The following is a 21727-nucleotide window of genomic DNA, read 5'->3' on the forward strand; positions in this document are numbered from 1 at the left end:
GCTAAATGACTTAAATGTAAATGTAAATGTAAACAACAAAAAGGCACAACAAAGAGGATCTGACACCCACCATCGGAGTGTTCTAAAATGGTTTCTGTAGTTAGACATTATTATTTGGTTGAAATATAATTTGATCTGAGAAATTAAGCTAATAGATTGCACCTAAATTGGCCATTTTAAATTATAGGATTTATATAATATTCAGTAAATATAGTACCCAACATCCAATTTGGACTAAACTTCTTCCTACCAATGCTGAAATGACATGGGGGTCATACGGGGTTTAGATTGGTTTGGGTTTTGTTCACCTGCATCTGGTTGTCTTGACTTACAGAGATGCAGGACTGAGATGAAAGGTCTACTTGTTTGGCTTGATAGCTAGCTAGCTGGCTATTTGAACAACAAATGCATGCGGTGGTCGGGGATGGCAGAGAAGGCTGAGGGACTAGTTCCTAACCACTGTCGATGTGTTTTGGCTTTTGAGAGCTATTTCAGCAGCCGTGACACAATATCGGCAAGGGAGGACCAGTATTGCGGATTTTGTAATATTCCTGTCAAGTTTTTTTATATGAATGTCCCCTATGTTTAAAAACAACAACTCAATCAATCAATCAATCCATCAACGACTCACATGGAGATCTCAAATGGCCATAGAAGGCTGTGGCTACAGGTTAGAGAGCAGTCCCATTTGCATGTGATGCGGATAGGAGATGGTAACAGCCCACTAAGCACAGACCGGCCTTGATCTAAATGTCCACGGACGTTGGTCCGGCCTCGATTTGGCCCAAACATCGACATCTAAAATTGGTTCCGATTTGGTCTGGACCAGCCTTGATTTTTTACCCCAAACATAGACATCTATGTTTCACAAGTTTGGACAGCACCATACAACACAGTACAGTACAATAGAGCACAGCAGAGTACAGTACATTACAGTACAATAAAGAAAAGTAGAGTACAGTACAGTAAAGAAAAGTAAAGTATAGATAGATAGGTACAGTAGAGCACAGTAGAGTTTTGTACAGTATAATGTACCCTACTTTACTCTAATGTAATCTACTATACTGAACTAAACTGTACTGTACTCTACTCTACTAAATTGAACTGTACTGTACTTTACTTTATTTCTACTGAAATAAAAACAGCCTAGATGTCTATGACTCACAAAAATTTGGTTTGGTCCCAACTACCCAATTTTGTACTTGTTTGGTGGCGGACTTCAGTAGAATAATACCCAGTATCCCTTTCAAGTGTTTGTTTTTACATTTACATTTACATTGTGGTCATTCAGTAGACACTCTTATCCAGAGCAACCAGAGCAAGTATTGATGTCAACTGCACAAGTACAGTGAAATGCATTTTTTGCAAGCCAGCTAAACCCAGCAATGTGGTAATCAATATCAATATAGTACTAAAAATAACATAAGGTAGAACAAAAACACAAATAACAAATAAGAAGAACACATGAAGGTAAGAAGCTAAACTCAGCAAAAAAAAGAAACGTCCTCTCACTGTCAACGTTTATTTTGAGCAAACTTAACATGTGTAAATATTTGTATGAACATAACAAGATTCAACAACTGAAACATAAACTGAATAAGTTCCACAGACATGTGACAAACATAAATTGAATAATGTGTCCCTGAACAAAGGGGTGGTCAAAATCAAAAGTAAACAGTCAGTATCTGGTGTGGCCACCAGCTATCTGCATTAAGTACTGCAGTGAATCTTCTCCTCATGGACTGCACCAGATTTGCCAGTTCTCGCTGTGAGATGTTACCCCACTCTTCCACCAAGGCACCTGCAAGTTCCCAGACATTTCTGGGGGGGAATGGCCCTAGCCCTCACCCTCCGATCCAACAGGTCCCAGATGTGCTCAATGGGATTGAGATTCAGGCTCTTCGTTGGCCATGGCAGAACACTGACATTCCTGTCTTGCAGGAAATCATGCACAGAACGAGCAGTATGGCTGGTGGCATTGTCATGTTGCGGGGTCATGTCAGGATGAGCCTGCAGGAAGGGTACCACATGAAGGAGGAGGATGTCTTCCCTGTAACGCACAGTGTTGAGATTGCCTGCAATGACAACAAGCTCAGGCTGATGATGCTGTGACACACCGCCCCAGACCATGATGGACCCTCCGCCTTCAAATTGATCCCGCTCCAGAGTACAGGCCTCGGTGTAACGCTCATTCCTTCTACGATAAACGCAAATCCGACCATCACCTCTGGTGAGACAAAACCACGACTCGTCAGTGAAGAGCACTTTTTGCCAGTCCTGTCTGGTCCAGCAACGGTGGGTTTGTGCCCATAGGCAATGATGTTGCCAGTGATGTCTGGTGAGCCCTCAGTCCAGCCTCTCTCAGCCTATTGAGGAACGTTTGACTAATGATGGAGGGATTGTGCATTCCTGATGTAACTCGGACAGTTGTTGTTGCCATCCTTTACCTGTCCCGCAGGTGTGATGTTTGAATGTACCGATCTGTGCAGGTGTTGTTACACGTGGTCTGCCACTGCGAAGACAATCAGCTATCCGTTCTGTCTCCCTGTAGCTATGTCTTAGGCATCTCACGTTATGGGCATTGCAATTTCTTGCCCTTGCCACATCTGCAGTCCTCATGCCTCCTTGTAGCATGCCTAAGGCACGTTCACACAGATGAGCAGGGACCCTGGGCATCTTTGTTTTATTTTATTTTTTAGAGTCAGTAGAAAGGCCTCTTCAGTGTCCTAAGTTTTCGTAACTGTGACCTTAATAGCCTACCGTCTGTAAGCTGTTAGTGCATGTTCATTAATTGTTTATGGTTCATTGAACAAGCATGGGAAACAGTGTTTAAACCCTTTACAATGAAGATCTGTGAAGTTACTTGGATTTTTACAAATTATCTTTGAAAGACAAGGTCCTGAAAAAGGGGTGTTTCTTTTTTTTCTGAGTTTATATACCGGATCAATTCCAATACCATATTTATAATGTGTAGGGATACTGGAGTGACAAAGGTAGATATGTATAGGGGTAAGGTGTCCAGGCATCAGGATCAACAAAATAGCAGCAGCACAAATGAAGAATGTATGTGTGTGTGTGTTGTGGTAGACCAGGGGGTTTGGTCAAGACGTTTACACAGATCAGACACGGACAGAGTAAGATTAGCTCGGTTTCAAGGGTGTTTATTTAAATAATAAATAAAAAAGGATAGGTCTCCCCCAGGAGACCCTCTCCACGACACCGTCTTCTGGGTCTTGCTGTACGGCACAAAACTGCACTCACACCTGTTACATTCCCCAACTTTACAGGATTATTTTCTTACCCAACTCTCTCCCTGTGTGCTGTCCTTCTGGCAGCTTTATGGGCCTTGTACAGCTGGTGAGCAATCAGCCCTTGATTACTCCCAATCAGCCCCAATTAGTCCTGGCCGGAGCACCCGTCGAGACCTGGCATGTCCAGGAGATGTAGCCATCGCCTTGAGACATATACACCGTCTGTCACCAGGCCTCGACGAGTCTCCCACTGGTGGCTGACCTGCTGTATACCACAGTGTGGAGTCATTTTTTTTTTTTTTTAATCTTTTGCCCTCAGAACAGCCTTAATTTGTTGGGCCATGGACTCTACAACTGTCAAAAGCATCCACAGGGATTTTGGCCCATGTTGACTCCAATGCTTCATACAGTTGTGTCAAGTTGGCTGGTAGTGGATCTCTACTCTGAATAGCTCGTTCCATCTCATCCCTTAAAAAGTCTAATAAATCCATGTAATACATCTTGCTCCTTCACAATAAATCCATCCTTTATTTTAGACAGGTCTAAAGGAAAATGTAGTCTACTTCAGAAAAACAGAATTGCATACTCTGAGTTGTCCTTATGTTAGGTCCTTATCTGGCTATGCCAAATATCTGTGGGCCACCCTAGTTCATTTAGCAGACAAGATTGTCTTAGAATTCCGTGGCATTATTTTATAATATTTTATAGTACATAGTTTAAAGAGTATAATTGATAAAAGCTGAATAAAACGTAAGTATTTTATCCAAAAGATTTGAGGGAGTGTGCACATATGGCTATTCTGTGTTGAGCGGTTAACAAAGAAATAGGTACTCCTATATGCTTAACTTAGTCATTCGTGTAACTTTAGTTGTTCTACAAACTTTGGGCTACATTACCAGTCAAAAGTTTCAGAACACATACTCAATCAAGGGATTTTCAGATTTTTTTATATATGTTCTACATTGTAGTGAAGACATCAAAACTATGAAATAGCACATATGGAATCATGAAGTAACCAAAAAAGTGTGAAACAAAATATATTTTATACTTTAGATTCTTCAAATAGCCACCCTTTGCCTTCATGACAGCTTTGCACACTTGGCATTCTCTCAAACAGCTTCATGAGGTTGTCACCTGGTCCTTCTGTAGCTCAGTTGGTAGAGCATGGCGCTTGTAACGCCAGGGTAGTGGGTTCGATTCCCGGGACCACCCATACGTAGAATGTATGCACACATGACTGTAAGTCGCTTTGGATAAAAGCGTCTGCTAAATGGCATATATTATTATTATTATATTAAATAACCGGTGTGCCTTCTTAAAAGTTCATTTGTGCTCTGATATATGACACTGTTATAGATCCGTCCTCCCTTACAGACACTGTTGCTTATACAACTCTTTTAGCTAGATGGCTAATACTACAGAACTGGAAGATGGCAGCTCCCCGCCATCTTATAAATATTGGGTGAGAGATGTGTTGTGCTCTCTGAAACTAGAAAAATTTCAATTCAATTCACGTGGGAACCTCAAACTGTTTAATGAGGCTTGGACTCCATTCCGTTCTTACTTTAAACAGTCCATCCTCTGACGGCATTCCAATTAAAACTAAGTCTGTATTTGACCCCCCTGTGACTTAAGGGTTGGAGGAGCTTCTCTCTGTGTTTTTGCTGGGGGGTTATTAAGGTCCATGTGCTTATTGATTGTGACCCGCGGATGCCTTGTTCATCTTGCCCAGGCAGAGACTGAAGTGTGAGCTTGTTTTCCCCAGTTATTTTTACATTTTGTTCGGCACTACATTAATAATCATTCTATATTTATTTTATTTTAAAGCATTGTAAACTTTATTTTTGGTCCAGTGGAGGGTCAGTCTGTGGCCATGACTGTCTGTGAGTGGTTGCATTTCTCCACCCTTATCCCTTGACTGTTTACAGGAATCAGTGTGAATCAGCCCTTCATGGTCGAATTGCTGCAAATAAACCACTACTAAAGGACACCAATTAGAAGAAGAGACTTGCTTTGGCCAAGAAACTCGAGCAATGAACATTAGACCAGTGGAAATCTGTTCTTTGGTCTGATGAGTCCAAATTTGTGATTTTTGGTTCTAACCGCTGTGTCTTTGTGAGCCGCAGTGTGGGTGACCAGATGATCTCCGCATGTGTATTTCCCACCGTAAAGCATGGAGGAGGAGGTGTGGTGGTGTGCGGGTGCTTTGCTGGTGACACTGTCAGTGATTCATTTAGAATTCAAGGCACACTTAACCAGCATGGCTACCACAGCATTCTGCAGCGATACGCCATCGCATCTGGTTTGGGCTTAGTGGGACTATCATTTGTTTTTCAACAGGAAATGACCAACACACCTCCAGGCTGTGTGAGGGCTATTTGACCAAGAAGGGGAGTGATGGAGTGCTGCATCAAATGACCTGGCCTCCACATTCCCCTGACCTCAACCAAATTGAGATGGTTTGGGATGAGTCGGACCAGAGTGAAGGAAAAGCAGCCAACAAATGCTCAGCATATGTGGGAACTCAAGACTGTTGGAAAAGCATTCTAGGTGAAGCTGGTTAAGAGTGTGAAAAGCTGTCATCAAGGCAAAGGGTAGCTATTGAAGAATCTCAAATATAAAATATATTTTATATTTGTTTAACACTGTTTTTGTTTACTACATGATTCCATATGTGTTATTTCATAGTTTTGATGCCTTCACTATTATTCTTCAATGTAGATGAAAATTGTAAATAATAAAAACTCTTGAATGAGTAGGTGTTCTAAAACTTTTGGCCGGTAGTGTATATGTTTTGATTTTAAATACATTGTAAGGCTACATGATATGACTCTAATAATGATTTGAAAAAAATCAGTGACATCACTTTTTGGCAATAATGCACCCTAAACAAATCCATGCATTTTGCATTGTGCTGTTCTCCCTGAGTGCTGGGTGCTCCTAAGCACCTCACATTCACATGGCTCTCCATCACGTGATTGGGTCTTTCTCACAGGCTACAAGTGAAGACCTGCATTGCTTGCTGTTCTGTACTGATGTAAGCTTTATAAATAACTTTGATTGATTCATTTATTGACAGACACATTGGTGATGCAACTGCTCGCGTCCTTATCCAATTCAGAGATGCATATTGAAGATATTGGAAGAACTGTCCACATTTACTTTTCGGCAGCAAAACAAAATGAGTAGGCCTAACGAACAGCAATCTGTCAATCTACTATCCCCCGTAGTACAAAAGTCGACCTATTCTATTCTGTGAGAGAAATAAATATTCCAAGCATAGTCTGGGACAGTTGTGGAATGCAATAGATCCCAAATCAATACAACCACTTGCATCAAAAAAGAAAAACGTTTTAATGCAATGTGGCTGACGCAACAGATCAGAATATTTAGCCTAAAATGTTGATAAACTATTAGGCTATTTCTTCACATTATACGTGAAGCAACGCACACATGGCAGTAGGCTATAAGCGCAAATGTTCCAGTAGTGGGAAAACACCATTATCCAAAGTGACCACAAATGTGATTATGCATGTAATGCTTTTATTATAAAGGTGCATTTTTATGGTGAAAATTATCTTCCCCAAACTTGAAACTCACGCACTGTTTATGTATGCCAGTTAGTCTTTAAACCCCTTGGAAAGCTGATTAATATGCTTAATTTTAAGAAGTTGTTTAGCCACTTTAGCTGTGATACAAACCTTATAAAAACATATAGGCCTATGGGCTAGACTGCATGAGATGTGCGACAATGAATAGAAAAAGTCGCAAAAAAATATGTTTCTTATGCGTTGCATCATTTACAAGTGATAGTATATAATTCACAAGTGATAGGCTAATATTGTCACCCATCAGACTATTCTTGATTTAATCTTGTCTTTACATATACTAAATAATATATGTGTTAAATTGGTTTGGATTTAGAATGGACCATTATCATGCACCTGTCTTGAATCTGTGTAACGGCGTTCGTTTGTCAAAAGAGAGTCAGACCGAAATGCAGCGTGGTGGTTACTCATGACTTTAATGAAAAAAAGTGACACAGGAAATAACTATACAAAAGCAAAACAACAAACGGAACGTGAAAACCTATCTGGTGAAACTACACAGAGACAGGAACAATCACCCACGAAATACAAAGCGAAACTCAGGCTACCTAAATACGGTTCCCAATCAGAGACAACGAGAATCACCTGACTCTGATTGAGAACCGCCTCAGGCAGCCAAGCCATTACAACACCCCTAATCAGCTGCGATCCCAAATACTACAAACCCCAAATACGAAAATACAATAACATAAACCCATGTCACACCCTGGCCTGACCAAATATATGACGAAAACAGAAAATACACTGACCAAGGCGTGACAGAACCCCCCCCCTAAGGTGCGGACTCCCGGACGCACCTCAAAACCATAGGGAGGGTCCGGGTGGGCGTCTGTCCATGGTGGCGGTTCCGGCTCGGGACGTGGACCCCACTCCATTAAAGTCATAGTTCCTCCCCTTCGCGTCCTGGGATAATCCACACTCGCCGCCGACCATGGCCTAATAGTCCTCACCCAGAACCCCACAGAACTGAGGAGCAGCTCGTGACTGAGGGGCAGCTCGGGACTGAGGGGTAGCCCGGGACTGAGGGGTAGCCCGGAACTGAGGGGTAGCCCGGAACTGAGGGGCAGCCCGGAACTGAGGGGCAGCCCGAACTGAGGGGCAGCTCGTGACTGAGGGGCAGCCCGGGACTGAGGGGCAGCCCGGAACTGAGGGGCAGCCCGGAACTGAGGGGCAGCCCGGAACTGAGGGGCAGCCCGGAACTGAGGGGCAGCCCAGTATTGAGAGAAAGCCCAGTACTGAGAGGAAGCCCAGTATTGAGAGGAAGCCCAGTACTGAGATGAAGCTCAGGTAGGTAGTAGGCTCCGGTAGATCCTGGCTGGCTGGCGGATCTGGAAGATTCATGTTGACTAGCAGATCTGGAAGATTCTGGTTGACTGGCAGATCTGGTAGAATCTGGTTGACTGGCAGATCTAGCAGATCATGGCTGACTGGCGGATCTAGAAGATCATGGCTGACTGGTGGATCTAGCTGCTCTATGCAGGCTGACAGCTCCTTGCAGACTGACAGCTCTTTGCAGACTGGCAGCTCTGGCTGCTTTATGCAGACTGACAGCTCTGGCTGCTTCATGTAGACTGACAGCTCTGACTGCTCCATGCAGGCTGACTGCTCCTTGCAGACTGACAGCTCCTTGCAGACTGACAGCTCCCTGCAGACTGGCAGCTCAGGCTGCTCCAAACAGGCAGGAGGCTCTGGCAGCGCTGTAGAGGAGGAAGGCTCTGATAGCGCTGAACAGGCGGGAGACTCCGACAGCGCAGGAGGGAAGGAAGGCTCTGGCTGTGCTGAACAGGCGGGAGACTCCGACAGCGCAGGAGGGAAGGAAGGCTCTGGCTGTGCTGAACAGGCGAGGCGCACAGAAGGCCTGGTGCGTGGTGCTGGAACTGGTGCTACAGGATCGAGGACACGCACAGGAAGCCTGGTGCGGGGAGCTGCTACCGGAGGACTGGTGTGTGGAGGTGGCTCTGGATAGACCGGACCGTGCAGGCGCACTGGAGCTCTTGAGCACCGAGCCTGCCCAAGCTTACCTGGCTCGATGCCCACTCTAGCCCGGCCAATACGAAGGGCTGGTATGTGCTGCACCTGTCTATGCACCCGCACTGGAAACACTGTGCGCTCCATAGCATAACACGGTGTCTGCCCGGTCTCTCTAGCCCACCGGTAAGCACAGGGAGTTTGAGCAGGTCTCCTACCTGGCATAGCCATACTCCCATTAAGCCCCCGCCCCCCCAATAATTTTTGGGGCTGCTTTTCGGGCTTCCATCCGTGTCGCCGTGCTGCCTCCTCATACCAGCGCCTCTCCGCTTTATCCGCTCTAGTTCCTCCTTGGGACTGCAATATTCTCCCGGCTGCACCCAGGGTCCTGTTCCGTCTAATATCATCTCCCAAGACCAGAAGTCCCTATATCGCTGTTCCTCACGATTAACAGGGAGAGTTGGCACAGGTCTGACTCCTGACTCAGCCACTCTCTCTCTGAGCCCTCCCCCAATAAATATTTGGGGGTTACTTTCAGTTTTCGCTCTGCGCCGCCGTGTTTTTCTTTTCAACTCCATTCGCCTATAGCCCTCTTCGCACTGCTCCAGCGAATCCCAGGCGGGCTCCTGCACTCTCTCTGGGTCGGCCGCCCACCTGTCGATTTCTTCCCACGTCGTGTACTCCATGCCTCTGCTGTCCATAACGTCCTCCCTTCACTGTTCAAGCTGTCGCTGCCTGTTAACACGCTGCTCGGTCCGTGTGTGGTGGGTGATTCTGTGTAACGGCGTTCTTCGTTTGTCAAAAGAGAGTCGGACCGAAATGCAGCGTGGTGGTTACTCATGACTTTAATGAAAAAAGTGACACAGGAAATAACTATACAAAAGCAAAACAACAAACGGAACGTGAAAACCTAATTACAGCCTATCTGGTGAAACTACACAGAGACAGGAACAATCACCCACGAAATACAAAGCGAAACTCAGGCTACCTAAATACGGTTCCCAATCAGAGACAACGAGAATCACCTGACTCTGATTGAGAACCGCCTCAGGCAGCCAAGCCATTACAACACCCCTAATCAGCCGCGATCCCAAATACTACAAACCCCAAATACGAAAATACAATAACATAAACCCATGTCACACCCTGGCCTGACCAAATATATAACGAAAACACAAAATACAATGACCAAGGCGTGACAATCTGGGGCAGCGGGAAAAGAATACATATCATCTATGCACGTAAATAGCGAATGGAGATTGCTTTTCCCATGGTTCATTTTCATGGCAGCCAAGTAGGCTATACTCCTGTTGTAAATATAAACCATGTGCTTAATATTAGGAAAGTAGATAAATAAGTATAGTAGGCCTAGCCTATAGAAAACAGATTGATGGCCTCTACTAAAAATAGGAGGATTCCATCTGTTTTCTCGTGCAATTGCATAGCCTATAGAAATGTTGAGCAACATGAGCTCATGGGCTCTCATGAAGTGTTTGATTAGATTTTCGAACATATCTGCATTGATGTCAGAGTGATTGGAGGGACAATAGAGTGCTAGGCAGTTAGTAAGTTTGGTTGGCTTCTAATGACCATCAGCAGCATCAGAGCTTGGAGAGGCTTAATTACCGTGACTAAATGGTCACGTGGAATTTGACTGCCTTCATGACTCGTGACCACCGATGTGTCGGTATTACGGTCACCGCAACAGCCCTATCCAATTCTCCAGTGTCCATTGTTTTTGTTCTTTAGTTCACTGCAATAGCAGTTTCTTGTTTTTTTGCTGAAAGAAGCGGAACTCTGTAAGGTCATTGGCTGCCATACCCCATTCGTGTCAAGGTACGACGAGTTGTGCATTATTTTATGGGTCTTTGGGCACCAATGTTGCACTGGACTGTCAGTTGACTAACTGTCTTTTGCTCTGCACAATTTGTGTCAGCCTCCTTTGTCCTTTTTCATCAATGGCCAGTGTTCGACCACTGGCCTGATGTTGGCTGGATGTTCTTTGGGTGGTGGGCCAATCTTGATACACGGGAGAAACGGTTGAGAATGAAAAACCCAGCAGCGTCGCAGTTCTTGACACATACTGGTGCACCTGGCACCTACAACCATACCCTGTTCAAATATTCAATATTTTGTATTGCCCATTCACCCTCTGAATGGCACTCATACACAATCCATGTCTCAATTGTCTTAAAGCGTATGTCTTTAACCTGTCTCCTCCCTTTCATCTACACTGATTGAAGTGGATTTAACAAGTGACATCAATAAGGAATCATAGCTTTCTCCTGGATTTACCTGGGCAGTCTATGTCATGGAAAGAGTAGGTGTTTCTAATGTGTTGTACATTCAGTGTAAATATGTTATGTGTGTGTTGGAGTGTCAGTGTGTTTGAGTGTGTAGATGCCTGAGAGTGTGCATAAAGACAATGCAAAAATCTAAATAAAATACAAGGGTCAACACAGATAGGCTGTGCAGCCATATTGTTAGCTATTTAGCAGTCTACTAGGCCACTCCGGAACATTCAATGTCATCTTGGTAAGCAACTCCACTGTATTTGACCTTGTGTTTTAGCTTATTGTCCTGCTGATAGTAAAATGTGTCTACCAGTGTTGGAAAGCAGACTGAACCAGGTTTTCCTCTAGGATTTAGCCTGTGCTATTCCGTTTCTTTTCATCCTAAAAAAAACTCCCTAGTCCTTGCCAATGACAAGCATACCCATAATATGATGCACTGACCACCATGCAGAGTGGTACTCAGTGATGTGTTTTGTTGGATTTGCCCCAAACATAACACTTTGTACTCAGGACATGAAGTACATTTCCTTGCCAATGTTTTTGCTGTTTTATTTTAGTGCCTGATTGCAAACAGGATGCATGTGTCACATTCGTCGTAGTGAGAAGACCAAGGCGCAGCGTAATGCGTATACATGATACTTTTAATAAAGATAGACACTAAATAAACTATACAAAATAACATGCCGCTACGATACAAAAGTGCAAACACAGGCACATAGACAATAACCCACATAATACCAAAAGATGGCTGACTAAATATGGTTCCCAATTAGAGACAACGATAAACAGCTGCCTCTAATTGAGAACCAATCCAGGCAACCATAGACATACATAAACACCTAGATAGTAAACGACCCCATAAACCTACAAAAACCCCTAGACAGTAAAAAACACATACATCACCCATGTCACACCCTGACCTAACCAAAACAATAAAGAAAACAATGAATACTAAGGTCAGGGCGTGACAGCATGTTTTGAAATATTTTTATTCGGCAAAGGCTTCTTTTCATTCTTGCATTTAGGTTAGTATTGTGGAGTAACTACAATGTTGTTGATCCATCATCAGTTTTTAACTTATCACAACCATTAAACTGTTTTAAAGTCACCATTGGCCTCATGGTGAAATTCCTGAGCAGTTTCCTTCATCTCCAGCAACTGAGTTAGGGAGGATGCCTGTATCTTTTTAGTATGTGGGTGTTATGATACACCATCCAAGTGTAATTAATAATTTCACTATGCTCAAAGGGATATTCAATGTCATTTTTATTTATTTACCCATCTACCATTAGGTCCCCTTCTTTGCAAGGCATTGGAAACCCTTCCTAGTCTGTGTGGTTGAATCTGTGTTCGAAATTCATTGCTCGACTGAGGGACCTTATTGCACACAGAATGTGTCCATGCAATTGATTATGTGACTTGATATGCAAATTATTACTCCTGGACTTAACTTATTTAGACTTTCCATAACAAAGGGGTTGAATACTTATTGACTGAAGATATTCCAGCTTTAAATTTTTAATTCATTTGTTAAAACTTTTTTTTAATCCACTTTGGCATTATGGGGTATAGGCCAATGACACAAAATCTAAATTTAATAAATGTTCAATTCAGGCTGTAAATCAACATAATGTGGAATAAGTCAATGGGTGTGACTACTTGCTGAAGGCATTGTATGCAGTCACTTACACACACTCCTCAATGACTGATGAACTGTCAAAGCGGTGGACACAACTGTACAATATATACTGAATGAAAATATAAATGCAACGTGCAACATTTTCAATGATTTTACTGAGCTACAGTTCATATAGAAAAATCAGTCAATTGAAATAAATTCATTAGACCCTAATCTAGACCCTAACCCATTAGACCCTAATCTATGGATTTCACATGACTGGGCAGGGGCACAGTCATGGGTGGCAGGGGCACAATGTTGGAAGCGACATATGGTAGAGAAATTAACATTCAATTATATGGCAACAGCTCTGATAGACATTCCTTCAGTCAGCATGTCAATTCCTCAAAACTTGAGCTATCTCTGGCATTGTGTTGCCACAATCTGCTCATTTTAGGTGCACAAGATGCACCTGTGTAATGATAATGCTGTTTAATTAGCTTCTTGATATGCCACACATGTCAGGTGGATGGATTATCTTGGCAAAGGAGAAATGCTCACTAACAGGGATGTGAACCCCAAAAAAGATGAATCGAGGTGGGTGAAGGTAGAGTGGCATGCAATTGAGATTGTGTCGTCTATGGATCTATTGGGCGGTATGCAAATTGAAGTGGGTCTAGGGTGTCTGGAATGATGGAGTTGATGTGTAAATGTTGCCTGCTGCCAGCAGAGCTAGCATAGCATTATGCCATGATAAACTTACACAAATGCTGATCTAGTGTTGGCTGTAATGCATATTTTGAAAATCTGAGATGACAGTGTTGTTAACAAAAGGCTAAGCTTGTGTTTGAAAATATTCATTTAATTTCATTTGTGATTTTCATGAATAGGAAAAGTTTCTAGGGGTATTTATGTCCGCTGCGTTATGCTAATGCATTTGAGGCTATGATTACGCTCCCGGATACGGGATTGCTCGTCGCAAGAGGTTAACCAGCCTTTCAAAGCACTTCATGATTACAGATGTGAGTTCTACCAGAACTAACATCCCAGAAACCCTAGACCCACTCCAATTTGCATACCGCCCAATAGATCCATAGACGACACAATCTCAATTGCGCTCCAACCTGCACTCACCCACCTAAATCAATATAGATTTTATTTTACATCCCTTTACCTCGCATCCCAACCAGATGCCATGGATAACAGGCAACATCCGCACCGAGCTAAAGGCTAGAGATGTTGCTTTTAAGGAGTGGGACGCTATAATCCGGACTCTTATAAGAAACCCTGCTATGCCCTCAGATGAACCATCAAATAGGCAAAGCGTCAATACAGGACTAAGATTGAATCCTACAACACCGGCTCCCAGGCTTGTCGGATGTGGCAGGTCTCAAAAACTATTACGGACTATAAAGGTAAACCCAACCATGAGCTGCCCAGTTATGCGAGCCGACAGTACCAGACGAGCTAAATGCCTTTTAATGCTTGCTTCAAAGAAAGCAACACTGAAACATGTATGAGAGCACCAGCTCTTCCCGGACAACTGTGTGATCACACTCCATAGCCGATGTGAGCAAGATCTTTAAACAGGTCAACATTCACAAAGCCACGGGGCCTGACGGATTACCAGGACATGTACTCAAAGCATGCGCGACCAACTGGCAAGTGTCTTCACTGACATTTTCAACCTCTGGATTTCCTGACGGGCCACCCCCAGGTGGTGAGGGTATATAACAACACATCTGCCATGCTGATCCTTAACACTGGAGCTCCCCAGGGGTGTGTGCTCAGTCCCCTCCTATACTCTCTGTTCACCCACGACTGCATGGCCAAGCATGACTCCAACACCATCATTAAGTTTGCAGACAACACAACAGTGGTAGGCCAGATCACAGACAACGACGAGACAGCCTATAGGGAGGAGGTCAGAGACCTGGCTGAGTGGTGCCAGAATAACAACCTATCCCTCAACGTAACCAAGACTAGGGAGATTATTGTGGACTACAGGAATAGGAGGACCGAGCACGCCCCCACTCTCATCGACGGGGCTGTAGTGGAGCAGGTTGAGAGCTTCAAGTACCTTGGTGTCCACATCAACAACAAACTAGAATGGTCCAAACACACCAAGACAGCCATGAAGAGGGCACGACAAAGCCTATTCCCCCTCAGAAAACTAAAAAGATATGGCATGGGTCCTGAGATCCTCAAAAGGTTTTACAGCTGCAACATTGATTGGTTGCATCACTGCCTGGTAAGGCAACTGCTCGGACTCTGACCGCAAGGCACTATAGAGGGTAGTGTGTACGGCCCAGTACATCACTAGGGCTAAACTCCCTGCCATCCAGGACCTCTACACCAGACAGTGTCAGAGGAAGGCCCTAAAAATTGTCAAAGACCCCAGCCACCCCAGTTATAGACTGTTCTCTATACTACCGCATGGCAAGCAGTATCGGAGTGCCAAGTCTAGGACAAAAAGGCTTCTCAGCAGTTTTTACCCCCAAGCCATAAGACTCCTGAACAGGTAATCAAATGGCTACCCAAACTATTTGCATTGTGTGCCACCCCTAACCCCTTGTTTTATGCTGCTGCCACTCTCTGTTAATCATATATGCATAGTCACTTTAACTATATGACCAACCAGTGCCTCCACACATCGGCTAACCGGGCTATCTGCATTGTGTCCCACCCACCACCCGCCAACCCCTCTTTTACGCTACTGCTACTCTCTGTTCATCATATATGCATAGTCACTTTAACCATATCTACATGTACATATTACCTCAATCAGCCTGACTAACCTGTGTCTGTATGTAGCCTCGCTACTTCTATAGCCTCGCTACTGCATATAACCTGTCTTTTTACTGTTGTTTTATTTCTTTACCTACCTCTTGTTCACCTAATACCTTTTTTGCACTATTGGTTAGAGCCTGTAAGTAAGCATTTCACTGTATGGTCTACACCTGTTATATTCAGTGACAAATAAACTTTGATTTGATTTGATTATGTTTTTAATTTTCTTAACTCTATTCTTTGAACTGCATTGTTGGTTAAGGGCTTGTAAGTAAGCATTTGATTTACAAGGTGATCCAGTTCTTGGGAACAAGAATGATCAGTAGTGTAAAAAGTACCAGAAAGTCATACTTGAGTAAATGTAAAGATACCGTGGAAGGACCACCAGGAGGCAGGCTGTGTCCACTGAGTATCCCAGCCCAGCACGTGAGTACAGAGAATCAGAGGCAATTAAGCACACCTGGCGGCACTAACCACCTATTCTCTTCCTCCTACATAAGATACAGGAGAACCAGAGGAAAACATTGGAAAAAGGAGACTTACCTGACAGACGACAGAAGAAAGGAACGGACTACCTCACTGGAATGGCAAACACTGATTCTCACCACCACCAGAAATGAGCTCTCCACGAACGTAGCTCTCCACGAACGTATAGTTAAGATGGTGACACACCCGTAATGTATGCTATAGTTAAAGGTTACTCACCTTGTTTTCCTAATTCCTGTAAAGAAGAAGATTTGTGTTATCCTTGTGAGATGTTGCTTGGTTGTGTGGGCATGTGGGAGAAGAAAAGATACCTCAATAGAGAACTTGACAAATGACAACTTGCTCCCAACTTGTTTATTCCACCTTTCCGCTTTAGAGCAACAGACAAAATACTTGGTCCACTCACAATACATTCAAGATACCTCAAAGTAAAAGTGAAAGTAACCCTGTAAAATATTACTTAAAACTATTAGGTATCAAAATTTAATGTAATTGCAAAAATAATTTCAAATTGCTTATATTAAGCAAAGCAGACGGCACAATTGTATTACTTTTGGGTTTAAGGGGAAATGGAGTATGGAGTAAAAAGTAAGTTATTCTCTTTAGGAATGTAGTGAAGTAAAAGTAGTCAAAAATATAAATAGTAAAGTGAAGTACAGATACCCCCAAAAACTACTTTGGTAGTACTTAAAAATAGTTTTACTTACACCACTGGGAATGATGATAGTCATCTTAAAAGGTGGGACAAGGAGAGGTTGAAAATTACCATGTACAGCACATATGTCAGAGTCAAGGCCCGCGGGCCACATCCGGCCCGCGAGAAGGTTTTTTACGGCCCCTGGGATGATCTTGATTTATTATTAGAACCGGCCCGCAGACCGCAGCAAGCCGGCAGCCCGCAGATCTTTTACACGCACCAATACTACATTTCCCACAATGCAACGGTGACGCACCGAGCAGTAGGCTGCTTCATTTCAATATTTATTGGCACAGCAGTTGTCAGCATCACAGTAAAATTAACTTTCAGATACCCATCAAAAATGGCAAAACGGAAGGTGGACACTGAGAACCGGGGGTTTCAAACAAGGTGGGAGTCGGAGTATTTGTTCACGGAGGTAGCTGGAAAACCTGTGTGTCTTCTGTGTGGAGAAAGTGTGGCGGTACTGAAAGAGTATAATCTGAGACGACATTATGAAACGAAACACGCGGACAAAAACAAGAATATGGACATGGAACAAAGGCTACAAAAGGCAGAGGAATTAAAACGAGGCCTCAAATCTCGACAGGCTCTGTTCAAAAAAGCCAAATCACAAGGCCAGGCTGCTGTCAAGGCCAGTTTTATTTTGGCAGAAGAGATCGCTAAATCAGCCCGGCCATTTACGGAGGGGGATTTCATCAAAAACTGCATGATTAAAGTTTGTGACGAAGTTTGCCCAGAAAAAAGGCAACTCTTTTTAAATGTGAGTCTGAGCAGAAACACCATTGCCGAGAGAGTAGACCAGTTGTCCATCAATCTAAAAGAGCAGCTTGTGAAAAAGGGAAAAGATTTCATTGCATATTCCTTGGCTGTGGATGAGAGCACCGACATTTCTGACATTGCCCAGTTGTCAATTTTCATCCGCGGAGTGGACTCCAGCCTAAGCGTGACAGAGGAGTTTTGGCTTTACGTCCTATGCATGGCACAACTACGGGGCATGATTTGTATGAAGAGGTGTCAAGATGTGTAAATGAGATGGAGCTGCCTTGGGAAAAACTTGTGGGTTTGACAACCGACGGAGCACCTGCGATGTGTGGACACAGGAGCGGACTGGTGGCAAAGATACGGGAAAAGATGCAAGAGGAAAACGCGACAGGTGAGCTGACAGCTTATCATTGTATCATACACCAGGAAGCATTGTGCGGTAAAGCCTTGAAAATGGAGCATGTAATGAGCATCATCACGCGCACAGTTAACTTTATCAGAGCCAAAGGTTTGAATCACCGCCAGTTCAAGGCATTTCTGACGGAGTTAGAAACGGAGCATGGTGATTTGCCTTATCACACAGAGGTGCGATGGCTAAGCCAGGGAAAGGTGCTTCAAAGATGTTTCGAGCTTCGTGAGGAGATTTGTCTGTTCTTGGACAGCAAAGGGAAAGACACAACACAACTCCGAGACAAAATGTTTCTGTGTGAAATGGCTTTTCTGTGTGACATTACGAGTCATCTGAATGCAATGAACTTGCAGCTGCAGGGTCGGGATCGTGTCATCTCTGATATGTACAGTACAGTGAAGGCATTTAAAACCAAACTGACTCTGTGGGAGACGCAGATGCGGAAAGAAAATTTGAGCCACTTTCCCAGCTGCCAGACCATGAAAGAGAAGCTCTCTACCAGTGCGTTCCCGAGCGCACAGTTGGCTGATAAAATAGGTATGCTTGCCGCTGACTTTCGACGCCGATTTGCTGACTTTGAAGCACAAAAAAGCAGGTTGGAACTGCTCGGTAACCCATTTGCTGTTGACGTGGAAAGCTCACCACCAAACCTCCAAATGGTGTTGATTGACCTCCAATGCAATGATGCACTGAGGGCAAAATATGCGGCAGTGGGTGCTGCGGAGTTCGCCCGTTTCCTCCCCGACACAATGCCCCAGCTGCGCATCCAGGCTGCTCAAACGTTGTCTATGTTTGGCAGCACATACCTGTGTGAACAACTGTTTTCTTTGATGAACTTGAACAAAACATCACACAGAAGTCGACTTACTGCTGAACACCTCCACTCAATTCTGAGGATTTCCTCAGCTCAGAGCCTTACCCCGAACATTGATGAACTTGTGGAAAAGATGGGACACCACCAAGTATCACCCTCAACCTCAAACAAGTGAACATTACTGTGCAATCACATATTTAGAGTTTTTACTCAGTTCAAGTTTAAAAGTTAAAGTTTAATATTTGTTTTCACTGCATGTTACTTCTCCTTAAACAAAGTGTTGTTTTTGATTAATAGATTTTTGCACTTTATTTTATTGTATTTCAATCCAATTATATTTAAAAATATTTCAGTTGAGTGGATGATAGAAAATTGCTATTATTGTTTTTTTCTTTGAAGTAAATTTAGCCCACTTTTGCTAAAATAGAAAATATAGGCTACTGATGGTGCCTTGAATACCGGTTTCTTTCATTTAATGTTCATGTTATGGGGATTTTTATATAAAGGAAATTTGTCTTTTGTGTCTGTTGAAAATTAAAGATTACTGACAGAGCCATAAGAAAATATTGCTTTATTTATCTGATCATATTGGAATATATTTGTTAGGTTTTCAGTAGGTTCAATTAGGTTCACTAGACTATATGCATCATTTAAAAAAACTTCAATGAACATTCGAACAGTCCGGCCCTCGGCTTGTAGCTAAATTTTTTATTTGGCCCTCCGTCCATTTGACTTTGACACCCCTGATGTACAGTATATACCTGCCAGCTGAAATGTGCATGCTTTGAGAGCGCCTTAGAATACCATCTGGCCCCGCGACCTTGTGAGTGTTGACCAGATTAAAGACCTTACTCATTTCGGCCTCGGAGAGCGAGCCTCACCCCCTGTACGGTGTTGTTACTGTTGAAGCATGCATAAAATATGTTGAGTTCGTCTGGGTAGAGAGGCATCATTGGGTAGATCATGGTTGGGTCTAATCCGTAATGTACTGTAGCACCTGCCACGTGACCGGCGTCGTACCCTGTGTAATATGAATCTACTTTATTCATATATTGTCCTTTTGCTCATTTGATGGCTCTGTGGAAGTCGTAAGGAGAATTATTGTACTTATTCCTGTCCTGAACCTCAAGGTTGCCTGTGATGGCCCTGTGTGTGGTAGCCCTTTATTTTAGCTTATCTTCAACCTCTGTGTTAATCAGGGTTAATTGGGGAGGCAGCAAATCTTCACTATGGGGATAACATCTGCTTGTAAACAAGTGTTTGCTTGTAAACAGGAAGCAGGAGTATGGAGTCATGATCTGATTTGACCAATGGCGGATGAGGGAGGGTATTGTATGCTTACTTATGGGTAGAGTAACAGTAGTCTAGGACTCTATCCCCCTAGTAGCGATGGGACGTGTTGATGGAAGATGGGCATCGTGTCTTAATGATGCAGAATCAAAATCGGCAGCAACAAGGAAGACAGCTTCAGGTGTAGGTTTTCCTGCTTGTTTATGGCTTCCTACAGTTTGTTAAGTGCCAGCTTGTTATATTTCTTGACCTGAGGTGGAATGTATACAACAGTCACAATAACAGCTGAACGCTTGCTTGGGAGGTAGAAGGGTCGGCATTGGACCACTAGGTATTCCAAGATGAGCAAACAATGGGTCGAGTCAGACCATCGTTTGTTGTTGATGAAGAGGCACACCCCTCCCCCTTTCAATTTCTCTGACTCTGCTGTCCTGTCCTCTGTGAATGGAGAATGCATCGAGTTGGATAGCCATAGGGGGTATTTTGTCCTAAAGCTATGTTTCACCAAAAGCGGTGTTCCCTTCGCCTTAATCTTGCTAGGATTCCCCCGCTCTTTTCTCTATAACAGCGGGGTTTTCTCTTGGGTACTCCAACAATTGGGTCGGAATTGGGGCAAGGAACTGTTGATCTGATGTTCAGAAGTTGTTGGTTATAATAAATGATAGCGGATACATTTTGTGAAATTAAAGTAAAAATAAAAGCCAAAATAATCAAAAAATAGCAAAGCTGGGTCAGAACTCACAAAACAGCTTTGGGTCAGAGCTTGCAGTACCACGCCATCTTAGTCCGAGGAAAATTAAAGATGGATAAAGAAGGAGGAAGGGATTATATGCTGAGGTTTAGGTCAATAGGCGTACGTGGATGTCTAGCCCACAACCCTCCGATGGGACGTTTTAACACACACACTATCATACATACACTGTGGTCCTGAGATCACGGTGGGGCCTGGTCAGGTGTCCTGAACACAGACCCCAACACACACAACAAATATGTCCTTGCAAAAGGGTGAGAATTATTTGCAGGACAGGAATGCAGTGAAACTTCTACCTCCCTGCAGGTTGTGGAGCGCTGTCTGTTTTATTTTTCCTCCCTGACAAGCGCCTCCTAGCTCCGCCTGCTGTTCAGTAACTTACTACTTTGCCCATCATTGATCCTGCTAGTAGCAGAAGCGCCGCAGGTGAATAGGCAGTGCTTGGATTGTATTGCAGCTATTTGCTATGAGGGGGAACTGCCACAGCATACATTTTAAGAGCACAAAGTAAATGGGTCGTCCTCGGGCGCTTAGATGTGCGCTCAGTCAGAACTTACGCCAGATGGTCTACTTCCGCACATGAGACTAGATCTGCTCTATCAAGTAAAGATGGTGCTAAAGCAAAAATCACATTGTAATTAACTAAATACATTATCATAACAGTCATGGAAGCTTGGTACCTGATAAACCAGACATCTACATCCAACAAGAGTTGAAGGACAGAGGGATATACTAGCTAGAACCTTCTTATCGTGGATCTGGTAGGACAAAAAAGCATGACTGTGGCTGGCCAATTGTATTGTTTCCTGCTGTGTTCATAATGTTGTACTGTAGGTGACAGGGCAACATGCTATGGGGACTAATACAGTATAACATTTACATTTACATTTAGGTCATTTAGCAGACGCTCTTATCCAGAGCGACTTACAAATTGGTGCATTCACCTTATGACATCCAGTGGGACAGTCACTTAACAATAGTGCATC

The sequence above is a fragment of the Oncorhynchus gorbuscha genome, linkage group LG01, assembly GCF_021184085.1.
Source record: "Oncorhynchus gorbuscha isolate QuinsamMale2020 ecotype Even-year linkage group LG01, OgorEven_v1.0, whole genome shotgun sequence".
In the NCBI taxonomy this organism is placed as follows: Eukaryota; Metazoa; Chordata; class Actinopteri; order Salmoniformes; family Salmonidae; genus Oncorhynchus; species Oncorhynchus gorbuscha.